Consider the following 15,904-nt stretch of genomic DNA (forward strand, 5'->3'; position numbering starts at 1 on the left):
GAAGTGCACCGGATGCAGGCCACGATTATCAAAAAAGGCCACACACTCTGATGTGTACCGAAGCGCACGTTTCAAGTTCAAAGCGTATGTATATGTTCAATTCATAGTGAGTAATACAGTGGTGTATCGAGGTATACAGAGGAAAATGATGTCACACTTCTCCATGTGTGAAGAAGTTGCGCAGCACAAATCCGTGAACCAATGTTCCAAAGTGAAGTATACTTTGACGGATTTCCCCTGCTCAGGGAGTGGGGAGCAATGAACACTGTGTAGGGACCATGTCAATCGCTAGGAGCTCACTTCTAATGAGCTGATTATCCGAATCAGGTGTGCTAACAAAGAGAGACATGCAAAACATGCAGACCTGGGGGGAGCGAGGACTAGAATTGAGAACTGCTTCCTTAGACTTTAAGTCAGTGTGCTCCAAGAAAGGTTTGAAAACCATTGCCCTAAAGAGACCGACTGAGCGTTGACGCAATGCTGCCACACTCCCACGTTAGCTTTTTTTGGGCTCACAGCTGCCAAAAAGTATTTCAGACATGGTCCTGTGCAAATTGGTTGCAAAACAGTGCCATATTACGCACAGTTCCCTAAAACAGTGGTTTTCAAACCTGTCCTGGAGGCACCCCTGCCCTTCACATTTTGAATGTTTCCCTCATCTAACACACCTGTTTCAAATCATCAGCTCATTAGTAGAGACCGCGAGACCTTATTTGGGTGTGTCTAATAAGGGAGACAATAAAAATGTGCAGGGCAGGGGTGCCTCCAAGACAGGTTTGAGAACCACTGCCCTAAAGAGACAGACTGAGCATCGATGCAATGCGGCCACACTCTCTACGTTAGTTAATTTTTTTGGACTAAAAGCTGCCGAAAAGTATTTCCGACATTGTCCTGCGCAAACTGGTTGCAAAATAGGTCCCACCGAGATTTGAACTCAAATCACTGGATTCAGAGTCCAGAGTGCTAACCATTACACCATGGAACCTTAACTGGTGCAGCTGTTGCTCACAGGGCTACAAACACTGGCACCATCGCCAAACTAGTGCTGTTTTATCTTTTCCTGCGGCAAGAAAGCACACAGGCTCCACCGAGATTCGAACTCAGATCGCTGGATTCAAAGCCCAGAGTGCTATTACACCATGGAACCGAAACTGCTTGGTTGGAGGCCAACTTGGAAACAGATAGCTCTCTGGCAGTGGGGAAGCAGTTATACAGGGAGGTTGGAACCCAGTGATTTTTGGTCAATGGCCCGCCTCAAAAAAGGGAAAAGAGTGGGAGATGTTGCCGAAACCCGGAATGGAACCAGGGACCTTTAGATCTTCAGTCTAACGTTCTCTCAACTGAGCTATTTCGGCTACAACAAACCTCTGCTTAGCAAGCAGTGATTTCAGTGAGATCACCCTACTCTTTGTCGCAGCTGAAGAGCAGAGCAGAGATGAGCCCCCAGACAATAAAAACAGCTGGCCAGTACGGGGATCGAAGCCACAACCTTGGGGTTATTAGCACCACGCTCTAACCAGCTGAGCTAACCGGCCTGGCTTAGCCATTCGTGTCTGCCTGATTGCAAAAAACCTGCCATAATGTTTGTGAATGCAATGAGACAATAAAGCTTAACATTTTAACCTGAACAAGGGCTCGTCCAGGATTTGAACCCGGGACCTCTCGCACCCAAAGCGAGAATCATACCCCTAGACCAACGAGCCTTCTTGCCCAAAGACAAGAAAAAATAGCTATTTCAGCAACAACAAAAGAAGGAACATGAACTAACGTGGAAGCAATCAAAGTCCTCGAGAAAGTGTGAAAGGCTAACGAATGCAAGTTGGCCTCTTAATTGACCTAAAAATGGGGCTGTATCTAACATGTAGAGGGATGTTAGGGAGGACAGCTGAAATGGTCAGATGTCACTTAGACCAGCGGGCCTCAATTCCAGTCCTCGCGCCCCCTGCTCTTCACATTTTGTAAGTTTCTCGTATAGCTTCAGACATTTGTTCCATTCGAACGTAAGTGCCCTGAGAACTGGACATCACATGACATCCCTCCGTGATTCAAGTTCAAAGCGTATGTATACGTTCAATTCATAGTGAGTAATACAGTGGTGTATCGAGGTAAATGATGTCACACTTCTCCATGTGTGAAGAAGTTGCGCAGCACAAATCCGTGAACCAATGTTCCAAAGTGAAGTATACTTTGACGGATTTCCCCTGCTCAGGGAGTGGGGAGCAATGAACAGTGTGTAGGGACCATGTCAATCACTAGGAGCTCACTTCTAATGAGCTGATTATCCGAATCAGGTGTGCTAACAAAGAGAGACATGCAAAACATGCAGACCTGGGGGGAGCGAGGACTAGAATTGAGAACTGCTTCCTTAGACTTTAAGTCAGTGTGAGCAAAAGAGGTGAGAAGTTGTCTGCATGATCTGAGTGTTCCAAGGTAGCCTACATAATACAAGAATCCATACACATGCATACTGGCGTAAAAAGACCGAGAAGGTCCTTAAACACAAAAGCTTAATCTCTTTGTTAATTCGACAACATAATCTTGGCCAGTGCAAAGGAGCAAGCCCAGAGGAGGGACAGCCTCTTTGCATCAAACCCATCATTCCCAGCTATGCTCGTCATTCTTGAAAGGCCAGGGGAATTAGCTCAAATGGTAGAGCGCTCGCTTAGCATGCGAGAGGTAGCGGGATCGATGCCCGCATTCTCCAAGTCGGCTCCTGCCCTTATACTCACACATCCCTAGATCAGTGGTTTTCAATCCTGTCCTGGAGGCATCCCTGCCCTGCACATTTCGCATTCATCTAACACACCTGTTTCAAATCATCAGCTCATTAGTAGAGACTGCAAGACCTGATTCGGGTGTGTCTAATAAGGGAGACATACAAAATGTTCAGGGCAGGGGTGCCTCCAGGAAAGGTTTGAAAACCATTGCCCTAAAGAGACCGACTGAGCATTGACGCAATGCTGCCACACTCCCACGTTAGCTTTTTTTGGGCTCATAGCTGCCAAAAAGTATTTCAGACATGGTCCTGTGCAAATTGGTTGCAAAACAGTGCCATTTTACGCAGAGTTCCCTAAAGCAGTGGTTTTCAAACCTGTCCTGGAGGCACCCCTGCCCTTCATATTTTGAATGTTTCCCTCATCTAACACACCTGTTTCAAATCATCAGCTCATTAGTAGAGACCGTGAGACCTTATTTGGGTGTGTCTAATAAGGGAGACAATAAAAATGTGCAGGGCAGGGTGCCTCCAGGACAGGTTTGAGAACCACTGCCCTAAAGAGACAGACTGAGCATCGATGCAATGCGGCCACACTCTCTACGTTAGTTAATTTTTTTGGACTAAAAGGTGCCGAAAAGTATTTCAGACATTGTCCTGCGCAAACTGGTGGCAAAATAGGTCCCACCGAGATTTGAACTCGGATCACTGGATTCCGAGTCCAGAGTTCTAACCATTACACCATGGAACCTTAACTGGTGCAGCTGTTGCTCACAGGGCCACAAACACTGGCACCATCGCCAAACTAGTGCTGTTTTATCTTTTCCAGTGGCAAGAAAGCACACAGGCTCCACCGAGATTCGATCTCAGATCGCTGGATTCAAAGCCCAGAGTGCTGACCATTACACCTTGGAACCGAAACTGATTGGTTGGAGGCCAACTTGGAAACAGATAGCTCTCTGGCTGTGGGGAAGCAGTTATACAGAGAGGTTGGAACCCAGTGATTTTTGGTCAATGGCCCTCCTCAAAAAAGGGAAAAGTGTGGGAGATGTTGCCGAAACCGAACCAGGAACCTTTAGATCTTCAGTCTAACGCTCTCCCAACTGAGCTATTTTGGCTACAACAAACCTCTGCTTAGCAAGCAGGGATTTCAGTGAGATCACCCTACTATTTGTCGGAGCTGAAGAGCAGATCAGAGATGAGCCCCCAGACAATAAAAACAGCTGGCCAATACGGGGATCGAACCCACGACCTTGGGGTTATAGCACCACGCTCTAACCAGCTGAGCTAACTTAGCCCTCCGTGTCTGCCTGATTGGAAAAAACCTGCCATAATGTTTGTGAATGCAATGAGACAATAAAGCTTAACGTTTTAACCTGAACAAGGGCTCGTCCAGGATTTGAACCCGGGACCTCTCGCACCCAAAGCGAGAATCATACCCCTAGACCAACGAGCCTTCTTGCCCAAAGCCAAGAAAAAAGAGCTATTTCAGCATCAACAAAAGAAGGAACATGAACTAATGTGGAAGCAATCAAAGTCCTCGAGACAGTGTGAAAGGCTAACGAATGCAAGTTGGCCTCTTAATTGACCTAAAAATGGGGCTGTATCTAACATGTAGAGGGATGTTAGGGAGGACAGCTGAAACGGTCAGATGTCACTTAGACCAGCGGGTCTCAATTCCAGTCCCGGAAGGGAGGAGGCCAACTTGGAAACAGATAGCTCTCTGGCTGTGGGGAAGCAGTTATATCTGTTCCTCTGGGTGTAACGGGACACAGAAGCAGCAGCGCTGGAGCAGGCGCTGGAGCAGGCGGAGCTGGGCCTGGACCGGATGTCAAAGCACCAGAAGATGGAATCACCATCGACACAGTCATGTCTGGGTTAAGGACTAGTGTGCCTAACAGTGACCCAGGTGCTGAAATGGGCTGCACAACTCCTGCTGCTGTGGGGACGGGTGCGATAGGGCACTCCCTTTTGGCAGAAGTGGGCCGGCGACCCGGTCGCAGAATTGGAGCCTGTCCTTCTCGATTTGGCGGAAGGATAAATTGATGTTTTGGGCCTGATGTTGATGGCACGTCATCCAATTTTTCCCTCGGCAGAGGAAGCTGCGTATCAGCCACATCAATTGGGTCAGATGGAGTCAGTCCCTGGGCGAGGACACTCATTTCCTGATTCTTCTGCTGCCGTTGAAACCTGAAAGTAAATTACTTGTAATATATATATGTGTGTGTGTGTGTGTGTGTGTGTGTGTACAGAAGTATTCAGTTCCCTTGAACCAAATAATGTGCCTTGCTTACCACTGAATGAGTGTCCTCTGGTTCAGCTCAAACAGCTGGATCATTGTTTCATCCATCAGCCTTCGACTGTTAAGCACCAGGTCTCGGATGTGGTGGTAATCTGAAAGGATTTTAGACCACCTGGGGGTGCAAACTCCAGCCTTCTTGGTCGGTGACTTGTGTAAAGCACACAGCTTCATACAAATGGCCTCAACCAAGCGGCTGGTGCTGGGCCACTGTGCTGGACCCCCAGGATGTCCAATCAGACACCGTTTCACACTCTCCACACCCGGTGTGACTCCGGACCGCTTCGGTGCCTTAAAGCGCCCATTGTCAGCTGAGGCTGATGTCGAGGCTGATAGTTGACCCGCTGTTTATCAACATCAGGGAGAACTGTCCACAGCTGGATGGCCTCTGTCACCTGCAGGTCGGTGAGGTAAGGAGCCTCACGAAGACCCACCAGGAAACCAGCCAGATCCTGGACCTTGTCCCACCCAGCAATGCCATCAGGTCCAATGACTGCTCCCTAGTAAATGCAGATTAGTGTTAATATACACTTCCAGTCAAAAGCCTTTGAACAGAAATATTTTTTTACATTTTTTAAAGAATTCTGCTCAACAAGCCTGCATTTATTTTATTCAAATACAACAAAAGCCATTATATTGTGAAATAATTTTACTATTTAAAATAAAAATGCTTTCTATTTGAATATAGTTTAAAGTGTAAGTTATTTCTGTGATGCCCAGCTGTATTTTCAGCATCATTTCCTGAGTCTTCAGTGTCACATGATCTTCAGAAATCATTCAGATATCCTGATTTGTTGTTCTAGAAACCTTTTTTTATTGATATTATTATCATCAATATTTAGAACAGTTGTGTACATTTTGTTCAAGATTCTTTGATGAATAGAAGGATCCAAGATAAGAGTTTATCTGTAATAAAAAGCTTTTTTAACATTATACACTATACCATCCAAAAGTGTGGAGTCAGACCATTTAAATCATTATATATTTAGTATTAAATTATAGAAATTAATACTTTTATTTAGCAAGGACGCATTAAATAGATGATAAAGACATTTATAATGTTACAATATATACTGAACTTTCTATTCATCAAAGAAACCTAAACAAAAAATCTCTAGAAGCTATTTTTAACCTAATAATAATAATAATAATATAGCACCCGGCACCCGGTTTTTTTAGCAGCAAATTGGAATGATTTCTGAAGAATCGTGTGCCCTGAGTAATGATGCTAAAATTCAGCATTGAAATCACAAGACTGAATTACTTTTTTAAATATATTCAAATGGATAGCAGTTATTTTAAATAGTAAAAATATTTCAAAATATTACTGCTTTTGTTGTATTTTGAATCAAATAAATGCAGGCTTAAAAAAACACCTTGCTTGTAGTGTATTTGGAATAAAACGAGACTGAAACAAAATAAAGCCCTTAGAGTGTCTTACCTGAGCCTCGCCGGAGACACTGCTTCCAGTGTCAGATGGCTGTGACAGCACTGAAGAGGCAGGGGCAAGATGCTGTCCCTCTCCTCCAGATGATGTGGACGGCTCAGCCAGTGATGCTGGGGACTGAGGCAGAGGCAAAGATGAGGGGCTGTTTCTGAGATCACGGCAGGGGTCATCCTCATACAGCACTGGAACTGTGATGTCCTCCATGCTCTCTTCCTCAAACCCCTCATCTAGCAGGTCCTGATCATCAACCTCCTCCACCAGCCGGTCTTCCTCCTCTGGGTTCTGGAGCACTGGAGTCAGTGTTTTGCCAGTCTGGCTGTAAAGGTACTCGATTCCCAGCAATTCACCTACAATAATAAAATAATAAAAAAAGAAAAAAAGTGCTCTTAATAATTTATCAAGTACATTGGAGGCTAAATAGATAACTTTATAGAATATTGCAAAAGAACAAATTAAATTTCTTACCTGTATATGCTCCAGGAGGGCGATAGCGCTCATCCCAGGGCTTCCCAAAGACTGTTCGGCTAAGCCGGTCCACAGCCTCTCTCATGGCACTGCCATATGTCCGAATGGAGGACGCCCGTTTTATGGCATCTTCCATTCGGTCATCATTCCAACGCATCAAGCCCTCAAGGAGATAGGCCTGAAAATGCGCATCGAATGCAAGTTTGCCTCTTAATTGACCTAAAAATGGGGCTGTATCTAACATGTAGAGGGATGTTAGGGAGGACAGCTGAAACGGTCAGATGTCACTAAGACCAGCGGATCTCTTTAGGGCAATGGTTTTCAAACCTTTCCTGGAGGCACCACTGCCCTGAACATTTTGTATGTCTCCCTTATTAAACACACCCAAATCAGGTCTTGCAGTCTCTACTAATGAGCTGATGATTTGAAACAGGTGTGTTAGATGAGGGGAAATGCGAATTGTGCAGGGCAGGGATGCCTCCAGGACAGGATTGAAAACCACTGATCTAGGGATGTGTGAGTAAAAGGGCAGGAGCCAACTTGGAGAATGCAGGCATCGATCCCGCTACCTCTCGCATGCTAAGTGAGCGCTCTACCATTTGAGCTAATTCCCCTGGCCTTTCAAGAATGACGAGCATAGCTGGTAATGACGGGTTTGATGCAAAGAGGCTGTCCCTCCTCTGGGCTTGCTCCTTTGCACTGGCCGAGATTATGTTGTCAAATTAACAAAGAGATTAAGCTTTTGTGTTTAAGGACCTTCTCGGTCTTGTTACGCCAGTATGCATGTGTATGGATTCTTGTATTATGTAGGCTACCTTGGAACACTCGGATCATGCAGACAACTTCTCAACTCTTTTGCTCACACTGACTTAAAGTCTAAGGAAGCGGTTCTCAATTCTAGTCCTCGCTCCCACCAGGTCTGCATGTTTTGCATGTCTCTCTTTGTTAGCACACCTGATTCGGGTTGAAACATGAAGCTTTATTGTCTCATTGCATTCACAAACATTATAGCTGTTTTTTTTCAATCAGGCAGACACTAATGGCTAAGCCAGGCCGGTTAGCTCAGCTGATTAGTGCGTGGTGCTAATAACGCCAAGGTCGCGGGTTCGATCCCCGTACTGGCCAGCTGTTTTTATTGACTGGGGGCTCATCTCTGCTCTGCGCTTCAGCTCCGACAAAGAGTATGGTGATCTCACTGAAATCCCTGCTTGCTAAGCAGAGGTTTGTTGTAGCCGAAATAGCTCAGTTGGGAGAGTGTTAGACTGAAGATCTAAAGGTCCCTGGTCTCTGAATCAAGTGATCCATGTTCAAATCTCGGTGGGACCTATTTTGCCACCAGTTTGCGCAGGACAATGTCTGAAATACTTTTCGGCACCTTTTAGTCCAAAAAAATTAACTAACGTAGAGAGCGTGGCCGCATTGCATCGATGCTCAGTCTGTCTCTTTAGGGCAGTGGTTCTCAAACCTGTCCTGGAGGCACCCCTGCCCTGCACATTTTTATTGTCTCCCTTATTAGACACACCCAAATAAGGTCTCGCGGTCTCTACTAATGAGCTGATGATTTGAAACAGGTGTGTTAGATGAGGGAAACATTCAAAATGTGAAGGGCAGGGGTGCCTCCAGGACAGGTTTGAAAACCATGGCTTTAGGGAACTGTGCGTAAAATGGCACTGTTTTGCAACCAATTTGCACAGGACCATGTCTGAAATACCTTTTGGCAGCTGTGAGCCCAAAAAAAGCTAACGTCGGAGTGTGGCAGCATTGCGTCAACGCTCAGTCGGTCTCTTTAGGGCAATGGTTTTCAAACCTTTCCTGGAGGCACCCCTGCCCTGAACATTTTGTATGTCTCCCTTATTAGACACACCCAAATCAAGTCTTGCAGTCTCTACTAATGAGCTGATGATTTGAAACAGGTGTGTTAGATGAGGGGAAATGCGAAATGTGCAGGGCAGGGATGCCTCCAGGACATGATTGAAAACCACTGATCTAGGGATGTGTGAGTAAAAGGGCAGGAGCCAACTTGGAGAATGCGGGCATCGATCCCGCTACCTCTCGAATGCTAAGCGAACGCTCTACCATTTCAGCTAATTCCCCTGGCCTTTCAAGAATAACGAGCATAGCTGGGAATGACGGGTTTGATGCAAAGAGGCTGTCCCTCCTCTGGGCTTGCTCCTTTGCAATGGCCGAGATTATGTTGTCAAATTAACAAAGAGATTAAGCTTTTGTGTTTAAGGACCTTCTCGGTCTTGTTACGCCAGTATGCATGTGTTTGGATTATTGTATTATGTAGGCTACCTTGGAACACTCGGATCATGCAGACAACTTCTCACCTCTTTTGCTCACACTGACTTAAAGTCTAAGGAAGCGGTTCTCAATTCTAGTCCTCGCTCCCCCCAGGTCTGCATGTTTTGCATGTCTCTCTTTGTTAGCACACCTGATTCGGGTTGAAACGTAAAGCTTTATTGTCTCATTGCATTCACAAACATTATAGCTGGTTTTTTTCAATCAGGCAGACACTAATGGCTAAGCCAGGCCGGTTAGCTCAGCTGATTAGTGCGTGGTGCTAATAACGCCAAGGTCGCGGGTTCGATCCCCGTACTGGCCAGCTGGTTTTATTGTCTGGGGGCTCATCTCTGCTCTGCGCTTCAGCTCCGACAAAGAGTATGGTGATCTCACTGAAATCCCTGCTTGCTAAGCAGAGGTTTGTTGTAGCCGAAATAGCTCAGTTGGGAGAGTGTTAGACTGAAGATCTAAAGGTACATGGCTCGATCCCGGGTTTTGGCAACATCTCCCACACTTTTCCCTTTTTTGAGGCGGGCCATTGACCAAAAATCACTGGGTTTCAACCTCTCTGTATAACTGCTTCCCCACAGCCAGAGAGCTATCTGTTTCCAAGTTGGCCTCCAACCAAGCAGTTTTGGTTCCATGGTGTAATGGTCAGCACTCTGGGCTTTGAATCCAGCGATCTGAGTTCGAATCTCGGTGGAGCCTGTGTACTTTCTTGCCGCAGGAAAAGATAAAACAGCACTAGTTTGGAGATGGTGCCAGTGTTTGTGGCCCTGTGAGCAACAGCTGCACCAGTTAAGGTTCCATGGTGTAATGGTTAGCACTCTGAACTCTGAATCAAGTGATCCATGTTCAAATCTCGGTGGGACCTATTTTGCCACCAGTTTGCGCAGGACAATGTCTGAAATACTTTTCGGCACCTTTTAGTCCAAAAAAATTAACTAACGTAGAGAGTCTGGTCGCATTGCATCGATGTTTAGTCTGTTTCTTTAGGGCAGTGGTTCTCAAACCTGTCCTGGAGGCACCCCTGCCCTGCACATTTTTATTGTCTCCCTTATTAGACACACCCAAATAAGGTCTCGCGGTCTCTACTAATGAGCTGATGATTTGAAACAGGTGTGTTAGATGAGGGGAAATGCGAAATGTGCAGTGCAGGGCAGGGATGCCTCCAGGACAGGATTGAAAACCACTGATCTAGGGATGTGTGAGTAAAAGGGCAGGAGCCAACTTGGAGAATGCGGGCATCGATCCCGCTACCTCTCGCTTGCGCCTACTGCTTCCCACCGACTGAGCCAAAGTAAGCACAAAGTAAGCCCACATGAGCCAATCGCGTTTCGCCTGTGGCTTACTTTTGAACAATCGCATTTCGCCTGTGGCTTACTTTTGACCAATCGCGTTTCGCCTGTGGCTTACTTTTTACCAATCGCGTTTCGCCTGTGGCTTACTTTTGAACAATCGCGTTTCTCTTCCGTGGCTTACTTTTGATCAATCGCGTTTCTCTCCTGTGGCCTCCTTTTGACCAATCGCCGTTGTTGTCATCTTTGTTAAAGGTAAGGCTATTACTTCATTCATTGAAAACTGGTCATTATTTGTTCATATACAGTGTGTATTTTTGGAAAATGAATCGTGTCAGTATAGCTAGCTGGCATGTACAGTTCATGCTTTCTTCAGTACCTGTGAACCTATAACTTTTCACATGATAAATGATCAGATAAGTTAAATTTATCGACCGTCAGCTAATTAAGCTATGCTACTGTCAACAATGATGTGTTTATTGTCTAAGAAATCATGGTTTCTGGGCCCTATGAATGAACATAATGATTAAACTATTTACATTTATATTTGGTATTAACACATAATAACACACACACATTTTAATTGTAAAAATCATTACCAAATTGTTGTGGCGATATGGAAAACTGCATTTACCAAGAAATAATTGATATTTTCTAAAATAATGTAATAATAATGAATTTTTTTATAAAAAAACATTGAGAATCTTAACTAAAAACAAACAAAAAAAGGCCAAATGTATCCATATGGGCCAAAGTATGTGGGAATAGTGCTCATTTTAATTTAGGTAGACCAGAAAGTTAAAAACACAGAAAAATGGCTGAGATTTTAAGAGGTAAAAGCACCTGGTGTAACCCTGGGGTAAGATGACAACATTTGAAGTATAATATATTTAATGTAATATTTTGTAGCCTGGTGTGTGTGTAATCATGGTTTAAGATGACAGCATTGAAAATAAAAGGAAATTTCAGACTTTATATTGACGTTACATATTTTATATGTCAGGGATTCCTGTCCTTTGTAGAAAACTCATCTTCAGGACAGTTTATGTCATGGCCATGTTTATTACCACAGTAATATAGTTTATGCGTAGCTTGTTAAATTATTGTTACACACTTAACATACAGGTGTCTTTTAGATTGCAAAAGGTAGTAGTCTTTTTCTGATTTTCATTTCAGAAAATGTATGCATATCCCTCTTTTCAACGGCAATCGGCAACATCAAGCCGACTCCTCATGGCACCTTCGGCGGAGGCGAGGCGCCTTGAAAATGTGGAGTCTGGAAGGGCCAAACCTAAGGAGGAGGTGCTGTCAGAGGCCAGTACTTTTGTCAGCACAAACGGTGGAGACCCCAGTGACCAGTTTTTAGTACTGGCTCACTGCAAACTTCAGTTTGGGAAGTACCAGGGCCAGAGATTTAGATGGCTCCTGGAAAACTCTCTGGGTTATGCCGTGTATTTGGTGCTCAGTATTTCCAATGAGACGACGCAGACAACACCCCTGTCAGAAAATAAACAACTGTTCCTACAGTACACTTCTCAAATTAGAGAGATGGCAGAAGAAGTGGAGAAGTATCAGAGGAAGCAGGAAATGCAGGCAGAAGCCCGGGCAACTGGAGACCAGGGCTGCTTGATGGTGGAGTTTGGTGACTTCCAGGGCCGGTCCATGAAAGATGTTTATGAGGACCAGAGCAAGGAGGCTCAAGCCCTCATCAGGTACCTCGTTAAGGCAGATGCCAGGCCCAAAACCAACATGGCCATTTTCAAGACATATGTCCTGAAAAGACGGGCTTCTGCTGTGGGCACCAGCGTACGTCAGCCTGCACCTCACGCTGCAACCTCCAGTGCTTCTGCAACCACTGCACCTCCACCTGCAGCTATCCAAACTGGTGTACAGAAGACCGCAACTGTGAAAGCGCTTTTGGCATGTGGCAAAAATTTGTCGCCTTCACAGCTGGTGAAAAAACTCACGTCACCAGTTAAACCCTGTGAGTAGGAGTGTGAATATAGAATTTTACCTACAGAATTTCTACATATATTAATTTATCATTATGGCAAACTTGTCAACTTGCCGTTTCCAGATCCATTATTGCAGTCCACTTTACCTCCTCCAGCAGCAGAACCCCCAGCCAAACATTTGCCCCCCATGCAGCTTTTCGCTACTGGTAAGTAAGCACCATCTTACATATGTTTGTCTCTGTGTATTGTTCACAATGATAGTTTTAACATTTATGCTCCAGGCAAGTCCGTTCCCATTGCTGAAGATGACGATGAGGAGCTGGTATTTGCTGCATCACAATGTGAAGCACAGCTAAATACAGGTGTGGCATATGACACAAATGCACATATTACAAGAATGTTTTGTGAAAACACACTGAGAAGCGTTATTTCTTGGGGGAAAATAATCAACATTTTAAAATATGTTTTGTTTACAATACAGAATTATATCATATCATGCCTCAAGCGGGATGCTTTCTTTGAGTGCACTTAAGGTGTCAGTTTATTTATTTGCGTTTCCGAACTTACCCGTTGTTAGATAATCACCAGATAACTTTTTCACACCGCTTGCTCTTCTCACACACTCTTCAGCTCTCCCTGAGCAGACAGGGTGGTGGAGATTCATTGTTCTAATGATTAGAGGAACAGTTTTTCCTTACTCTATCTGTGTGTATGCTTCATGTCCGTGGGCTTCGTTGCTTTACAGTTAATTCATCACACCACATTTTCCTTCCTCCATTCCATCTGATCCTCATTCTCCTTAAATTAATATAGTGTATGCTGTGTTCTTTGCTTCCTTAACACTAGTACCACTTTCTTCACTCTCGTTCCTAAATATAACATAATATTTATGAATACTTGTCCAAAAATTGTGCTTTGCAGGCTGTTTGTGCGCTGCATTTATGGCATATTACTATCAAATGCAACAGTCATCCTTATTGATTTTTTTTTACTATTCACTCAGAGGACTGTGCTGGTCCATCTCCATCAGTGGAAACTGCCAAGGCACCAGCTCCTTCACATCACCAGCCACCAGCTGAGCTTCCAAGTCACTGGAAAGATCAACTTCCACCTTTCCAGCATGAGTGGATCCGGAACACACTATTTAAGGCCAACCCACGAACCGGCAAGTCAGAACTAATGTCCCAGCTGAAACTTTGGTGGTATCCTCCTCAGCCCCCTTTAATAAACACTCAGCCCCCTGCCTCACCTGACCTCTTCTTCTGTCGGCCCCTTTTCTTATGGATGCCGCTGAAGATGTGGTTATTTCCTCTTGTCTGTGTTCGCCCAGACTGTGGTAAGCACAGACTAACAGCGGCAGGAATTTACCGTACCGTGCGTAAGGTCTTGGACATCGACGGGTGGTATGACCTTGCCACTGAGTATCTGGAGTGCAAACGCTGCAAAAAGAAATATCCTGCCTGGTCTGAGGACATCCTAGGACAGCTGGATATGGGCCACCGCAGTCAGTTTCCAGCTTTGCTGACATACAGGTAATTCATAATGACAATCATTCATTATTAGGTGCTTTTATATGGGTTATTTTTTACCAACTAAAGCATTTGCATGATTATACTGTTGTTTCCTTAGATACTCATGTGACAACCGGGTGCTGAGGATGATGAGGGAGAGGACACTGGGCAACAGTGTGACTCAGCTTTACAGGAAGCTGATGGAACAGCACAGTGAGGCATGGACACAGCGTGTCTTGCAGTACCTGACTGCCTGCGAACCATTCACAAGGTCCTCCCTTGTGCAGCCTCCTGTGTTTGCTGGTCCTCCACTTTTACCTGCCCTGCCTAAACCTAAGTGGCTGTTAGCCATGTATGCCAGGGATGTTCTGGGGCGACTGCACGAGGTCAAGGCCAAATTAACATCTGTCTTTGGCTGTGTTCTCAAGATGGATTCGACAAAAAAGGTATCAAAGCCCTGTTTATATCCAGAAATTTGCCAGATATGGATATGTGTGTGATGTGCGTACATAAAGAGCACATCTTTTATTTTTCCCAATAGGTCACAAAGAAACTTGCCGGTGCTGCTTCAGGAACAGCTGCCTGGTGCACAAATGTCGGAAATGAACACGGCCAGGTCCTTGTCTCTGTGCTGACAGCTGCCGAGGGACATGGACTGGACTCCATGGCAGCTGGTCTGATGAAACGCTACCGAGAGGCAGGAGAGGCAGCCCCAAAAGTGATGTACGTGGACAGGGACTGCTGCAGTCAGTATGGCCAATCGCGGGTGAAGATCATGTTTTCGGAGTGGGATGAGCTTGTAGTGCGCCTCGACATCTGGCACTTCATGCGGCGATTTGCTGCAGGTGTCACGACAGAGGCTCATCCACTCTACGGGATCTTCATGGCACGTCTGTCCACGTGCATCTTTCAGTGGGATCCAGAGGATGTGGCTGCTCTTCGCTCTGCAAAAGAGAGTGACCTGGCGGCAAAGAAGACTGGCCACATCTCAGAAAAGGCGGTCAGTGCTCGCATTACCCGGAGGGAGTTGGCACTGCACTGCCGGAGGAGGACCAGGGGGGTGGAGGAGACCGCCAGATTGATTGGGTCACTGATTGATCAGTTTGACAGTGCGGATGGGAAGGACACCCTGGGAGTTCCTCTGCTGGACCACGAACGGATCCAGCAGATATGGAAGGAACAGCGCAAGCACGTCCAGTGTATACAAGACCCAGAGGACTTTCCGCTGTACATGAAGACAGGGACACTGAAGAAAGGCAGCGTGGAGCTGTGCTGCTACAGGTGTGCTCGTGGCTCTACCTCCTTGGAGTCGTTCCACCTCCACCTGAACCGTTTTATTCCAGGTATTACATGCATATGGATTATTATTTTTCTGTAGAAAATATAAGCACTGTAACTGCTTCCATCACTTTAAAGTAATGCCGCATTAATAAATGTCACACTCTACATTACAATTACTTTTTAATGTCATTAGCATTGACAAAGCTGTCTTGACTAACAAGTCACTAGTAATACAGGAATAAGTGACAATCATTTTTAATTTAGTTACACAACTCTATTAAATGTAGTATACAAGTTACTTCAGAGCACCTTATGTGTAGTACATATATTGTACATATGTGACATATAAAACCCTTTTTTATATATTTTTTAATATTATTTAACTTTTAGGAATCAGTGCCAGCGATGCGCATTTTCAGGCCTATCTCCTTGAGGGCTTGATGCGTTGGAATGATGACCGAATGGAAGATGCCATAAAACGGGCGTCCTCCATTCGGACATATGGCAGTGCCATGAGAGAGGCTGTGGACCGGCTAAGCCGAACAGTCTTTGGGAAGCCCTGGGATGAGCGCTATCGCCCTCCTGGAGCATATACAGGTAAGAAATTTAACTTGTTCTTTTGCAATATTCTATTAAGTTATCTATTTAGCCT

At 45.2% G+C, this 15,904-nt stretch overlaps 8 non-coding genes across 8 annotated transcripts; 4 read left to right on the plus strand and 4 right to left on the minus strand.

Moving 5' to 3' along the window:
• Positions 1 to 1,631: 1,631 nt before the first annotated feature.
• trnap-ugg (transfer RNA proline (anticodon UGG)) lies at positions 1,632 to 1,703 on the minus strand. Its single transcript has one exon. It is a non-coding gene; the product is annotated as a tRNA-Pro (tRNA).
• A 928-nt stretch (positions 1,704 to 2,631) lies between these two features.
• On the plus strand, positions 2,632 to 2,704 carry trnaa-agc (transfer RNA alanine (anticodon AGC)). The gene has a single exon. It is a non-coding gene; the product is annotated as a tRNA-Ala (tRNA).
• A 688-nt stretch (positions 2,705 to 3,392) lies between these two features.
• Positions 3,393 to 3,464, minus strand: trnap-cgg (transfer RNA proline (anticodon CGG)). Its single transcript has one exon. It is a non-coding gene; the product is annotated as a tRNA-Pro (tRNA).
• Positions 3,465 to 3,937: 473 nt separating this feature from the next.
• trnay-aua (transfer RNA tyrosine (anticodon AUA)) lies at positions 3,938 to 4,011 on the minus strand. Its single transcript has one exon. It is a non-coding gene; the product is annotated as a tRNA-Tyr (tRNA).
• Positions 4,012 to 4,097: 86 nt separating this feature from the next.
• Positions 4,098 to 4,169, minus strand: trnap-ugg (transfer RNA proline (anticodon UGG)). Its single transcript has one exon. It is a non-coding gene; the product is annotated as a tRNA-Pro (tRNA).
• A 3,806-nt stretch (positions 4,170 to 7,975) lies between these two features.
• trnai-aau (transfer RNA isoleucine (anticodon AAU)) lies at positions 7,976 to 8,049 on the plus strand. Its single transcript has one exon. It is a non-coding gene; the product is annotated as a tRNA-Ile (tRNA).
• A 1,406-nt stretch (positions 8,050 to 9,455) lies between these two features.
• Positions 9,456 to 9,529, plus strand: trnai-aau (transfer RNA isoleucine (anticodon AAU)). The gene has a single exon. It is a non-coding gene; the product is annotated as a tRNA-Ile (tRNA).
• Positions 9,530 to 9,843: 314 nt separating this feature from the next.
• On the plus strand, positions 9,844 to 9,915 carry trnaq-uug (transfer RNA glutamine (anticodon UUG)). The gene has a single exon. It is a non-coding gene; the product is annotated as a tRNA-Gln (tRNA).
• Positions 9,916 to 15,904: the final 5,989 nt, after the last annotated feature.

This window comes from Carassius carassius, chromosome 8 (genome assembly GCF_963082965.1).
Source record: "Carassius carassius chromosome 8, fCarCar2.1, whole genome shotgun sequence".
In the NCBI taxonomy this organism is placed as follows: Eukaryota; Metazoa; Chordata; class Actinopteri; order Cypriniformes; family Cyprinidae; genus Carassius; species Carassius carassius.